Below are 5,052 nucleotides of genomic sequence, written 5' to 3' on the forward strand. Positions count from 1 at the left end.
CAGATCTTCTGTGTATGAGGCTTGTGCAAATCCTTCTGTCTCTTTATGTGATTCCAGACAGACTGGATGATGAGATCAGGGCTCTGTGGGGGCCGGATCATCACCTCCAGGACTCCTTGTTCTTCTTTACACCGAAGATTCGCTGTAAGGCTATGTGTCCACGATGCAGAAATGCTCAGGATTTTTTCCTGAGAGTTTCTGCATCTCCCTGGCAGAAAAAAAACGCATGCGGATTGTACATGCGGATTGTACATGCGGTTTCCTGCCAGGAACATGCGGATGTGAAGCGTTCTTCACTTGCATTTCCGCATGCACGTTGACAAGCGCTTCCCAAGCGATTTTAGCATCACTTGGAAAGTGCTTGACAACTTGGTCACACTGTATAAATCCATGCAACAGGCATGGATTTATATAGTGTGACCTGAGAGAATGTAAAAAAAATAAATCTATACTTACCTTCTGATGGCCCCCGTTGTCTTGCTTCCCTCCGTTCTCCCTTGCCGGCAGCGGTACACTGAAGGACCTGCCGACGTCGCGTGACCCGTCACATGACTATGACGTCAGCGCAGGTCCTTCAGTACATCACGAACTGTCAGCATGCGAGGAGGAGTGCAGCGGGGGCCGCCAGAAGGTAAGTATATATTTATTTTTTATTTTATTACTTCTTTTTTTCTTTTTACAGTTTTCTATGGTACCCATGTCCAGAGGAGAGTCTCCTGTCCTCTAGACCCGGGTACCATCCGCACATTAGAACGCATGGAATGCGCAACATATACAGTGATGTTTAATCCATGCGTTCCAATGCAAGTCAATGGCGGCGAAAAAGCAGCACTTCCGCAAAATAATTGGTAGTGCTGCGTTATTTTCCGCAATGATCATGTGAACAGCACATGCGGATTATCATTGTGGAACATGGCAGGCCTTCTACCAAGCGTTTTTTTAAGCGTTTCTGCGTTTTTGCTGCTGCGAAAACGCTTAAAAAACGCATCGTGGGCACACAGCCTTAATGACTGGATGTTTGGGGTTGTTGTCCTGCTGCAGAATACATTTGGAGCCAATCAATCAGACGCCTCCTTGATGGTATTACATGGTGTATAAGTATCTGTCTGCATTCCTCAGCATTGAGGACACCAAGAAACAGGCAACAATGAGGACCATAGATGCAGTGGTCGGCCAAGGAAACTTAGTGCAGCAGATGAAAAGACACATAATGCTTACAGGCTTTTGAAATCAAAAGCTGTCCAGCAGTACCATTAACTCAAAACTAGCAGCAACCAGTGGAACCCAGCTGCACCCATCTACTGTTCGGAGAAATCTGGTCAGAAATGGTCTTCATGGAAGCTTTGCTGCGCCACAATCCATGCTGACGTGGAAACAAGGCAAAGTGAGCAACTAGGCACAAAAACATAGGAAAAGGGGTGCAGAAAAATGTCAGCAGGTCTCTGGACTGAGGAGTCAAAATGTGAAAGGGGGCAGTTTGTTCACTTAAGGGCTGGAAAGCGGCACAATAACGAGGGTCTGCGGGAACAGTGAAGCATGGTGGAGGGTCCAGCAAGTTTTGGGGCTGCATTTCAGCAAATTGAGTTGGGGATTAGGTCAGGATTAATGTTGTCTTGTGCTGAGAAATCCAGGCAGATATTTATTCATCATGTAATACCATCAGGAGGCATCTGATTGGCTCCAAGTTTATTCTTCAAGGACCCAAAACGTCCAGCCAAAAGTCATTAACCCCTTCTCAACCAGGCAACTTTCCATTTTTGAGCTTTCATTTTTTTTTAAACTTTGCTTCTTTTAAGAGCCATAACTTTTCTTTTCCCCATCAACACGAGGGCTTGTTTTTTTGCGGGACAAGTTGCACTTTTGAATGGCCCCCCATGCCTTTTATTTTTTCATGTGATGCACTGGAAAACGGGGGAAAAAAATCCAAGCGCGGCAAAATAGTGCAATTCTGCAGTTGTTTTTTTTAATAGTGTTCATTATATGGTAAAAATGACACCAGCAAAATGATTCTCCAGATCAGTACTATTACGGCGATACCAATCAAACAGTTTTTTTAAACAATTGAGAAATGTGTAAAAAAAAATAAAAAAAATTACCTGTGCCACCATTTTCCGGAGACCCATAAGGTGTTCAATTTTTTTGGGGGGATGGACCTTAATTATTAATTTGGTTGTAAGGTAGGGGGTGATTTGAACTTTTATTTTTTCTATTTTTACATTTTTTTAAAAACCTTTTTTCTTTTCATTGCATTTTGTCGTCCACATAGGAGACTTGAACCCGAGATCGTCTGCGACATATACAGCAATACCATAGCATTGCTGTGCATAGCAAATATCAGTGTCCTATGAACCCCAGTCACAGGCTGACTTTTGTAGGAATACAGTCATGACAGACATGAGGGTCTTCAACAGACCCCCAGCTGTCATGTCAACCCATTGATGTCTTCCGCCAATGGGCCGTTACAATGTACCCCCCCTCTTCACAGGATGTACGATGTAAATGCCACAGTCACAAATTGACAGTGGTAATTTTAGCTCCATGTGTGGCTGCTAGAGGGAGATGATGGCTGAATTACACAGCCACCATCTGCTGGGAAAGATTGGTAAGGGTTTAAAGAACAATCTTCAGTGTAAAGGTGAGCAAGGAGTCCTGGAAGTGATGATCCGGCCCCTACAGAGCCCTGATCACACATCATCCAGTCAGTCTGGGATCACATGAAGAGAGAGGAAAATTCTCATAAGCCTCATACAGAGAAGATCTGGGGTCAGCTCTCCAAGATGTTTGTCACAACCTGCTAAGTTTCCTCAAATACTTTGTGCAAGTACCGAGAAGAATTGATGCTGTTTTGATGGCGACCGCCGGTCACAGCAAATAACGATAGGATTTAAATTTCTCTTTTGTTCATTCACTTTGCAGTTTGTCAATTGATAAAAATAAACTATTAACACTTTCCATTTTTGAAAGCTTCTTACGTTGCAACATTTTTTATACACTTGTCTAAAAGTTTTGTCATCGCCCAAGTTAGTATTGAAATAGTTTTACAGCAGATGCAGAGAAAAGAATCCATCATATCGTACATCAGTGACAATATCTGTACATGGCGGCAGGAAAAATATTACTACCTGCAAAGAACCAATGCAAATGGACACCTGTCACCCATCAATGTACCCAAGAAACCTAGGCCAGTAGCATCTGCCACACACACACAAGTATGACCAACAGTATGGGCCCCGTCACCTGATGCCCCTCCTCCACGCACGGCCCCAGTCACCCCCCCCCCGGTCAGTGCCACCCCTCCACACGCGGCACAGTCACCCGGGTCAGTGCCGCCACCCCTCCACACGCGGCACAGTCACCCGGGTCAGTGCCCCCCCCCCTCCACACGCGGCCCCGTCACCCCGGTCAGTTCCACCCCCCCTCCACACGCGGCCCCGTCACCCCGGTCAGTTCCACCCCCCTCCACACGCGGCCCCGTCACCCCGGTCAGTTCCACCCCCCTCCACACGCGGCCCCGTCACCCCGGTCAGTTCCACCCCCCTCCACCCGCGGCCCCGTCACCCCGGTCAGTTGCGGCCCCGTCACCCCGGTCAGTTGCGGCCCCGTCACCCCGGTCAGTTGCGGCCCCGTCACCCCGGTCAGTTGCGGCCCCGTCACCCCGGTCAGTTGCGGCCCCGTCACCCCGGTCAGTTCCACCCCCCTCCACACGCGGCCCCGTCACCCCGGTCAGTTGCGGCCCCGTCACCCCGGTCAGTTCCACCCCCCTCCACACGCGGCCCCGTCACCCCGGTCAGTTGCGGCCCCGTCACCCCGGTCAGTTCCACCCCCCTCCACACGCGGCCCCGTCACCCCGGTCAGTTGCGGCCCCGTCACCCCGGTCAGTTCCACCCCCCTCCACACGCGGCCCCGTCACCCCGGTCAGTTGCGGCCCCGTCACCCCGGTCAGTTCCACCCCCCTCCACACGCGGCCCCGTCACCCCGGTCAGTTGCGGCCCCGTCACCCCGGTCAGTTCCACCCCCCTCCACACGCGGCCCCGTCACCCCGGTCAGTTCCACCCCCCTCCACACGCGGCCCCGTCACCCCGGTCAGTTCCACCCCCCTCCACACGCGGCCCCGTCACCCCGGTCAGTTCCACCCCCCTCCACACGCGGCCCCGTCACCCCGGTCAGTTCCACCCCCCTCCACACGCGGCCCCGTCACCCCGGTCAGTTCCACCCCCCTCCACACGCGGCCCCGTCACCCCGGTCAGTTCCACCCCCCTCCACACGCGGCCCCGTCACCCCGGTCAGTTCCACCCCCCTCCACACGCGGCCCAGTCACCCCAGTCAGTGCCCCCCCTCCACACGCGGCCCAGTCACCCCAGTCAGTGCCCCCCCCCCTCCATACGCGGCCCAGTCACCCCGGTCAGTGCCCCCCCCTCCATAAGCGGCCCAGTCACCCCAGTCAGTGCCCCCTCCATACGTGGCCCAGTCACCCTGGTCAGTGCTCCCTCCACCCCAGTCAGTGACCCCTACCCACCACTCTGCTGCCCGTTAGTGCCCCCCGAGTCCTCTCCTGTGAGTGGAGCAGCCATCAGTGGTCAGTCGCCAGCTGCCCTCAGCCTGACACCCTGCTGGTCCTCCGCAGCCCCTCACCAGGGCAGCCCCTGCAGCACAGTTGTGCCCCCACTCACCAGCTCTTGCAGTGCTGTCTCCGACCTCCTCAGCGCACAGGCCGGTGCAGCAGCTCCTGAGGTGGGATCCTGAGGTGGGCTCCTGTCCCTCTCAGTGTGCGGCCCAGGCCCGGAGAGCGCTGCCCCCTCCCCCCCGGGTCAGCCCGACCCGCATCTAGCTGGGAGGCGGAGGGCAGCTGTCCCCCTCACACCCGCAGCCCCGGACTGAACGCGGCCGCCCTCAGCACCCCCACTCCGGCTCCCCGGGCAGCTCCTGCTTCCCTGGCTCCTTAGGAGAAAGATGGGAGTTTTCCAACTGCGCATGTCCGGGCCAGGGCGTAGGAGGCGGGGACCCACAGTGCACCGCGCCGAGGAGATCCCGGAAGTGACGGCATTCCGGAAG

The 5,052-nt window shown here is 54.0% G+C and overlaps 1 protein-coding gene across 2 annotated transcripts in view; it reads right to left on the reverse strand.

Moving 5' to 3' along the window:
- Window positions 1-5,000, reverse strand: part of MBD5 (methyl-CpG binding domain protein 5) — a 49,042-nt gene extending 44,042 nt beyond the window's left edge. For both annotated transcript variants that reach the window (XM_073647222.1, XM_073647221.1), the window contains exon 1: window positions 4,671-5,000. The gene's annotated coding sequence lies outside the window, so the exon portion shown is untranslated. The remainder of the gene's footprint in view (window positions 1-4,670) is intronic.
- Window positions 5,001-5,052: the final 52 nt, after the last annotated feature.

This window comes from Phyllobates terribilis, unplaced genomic scaffold (genome assembly GCF_046119375.1).
Source record: "Phyllobates terribilis strain yellow unplaced genomic scaffold, ASM4611937v1 Scaffold_9__5_contigs__length_417890890, whole genome shotgun sequence".
Taxonomy (NCBI): Eukaryota; Metazoa; Chordata; class Amphibia; order Anura; family Dendrobatidae; genus Phyllobates; species Phyllobates terribilis.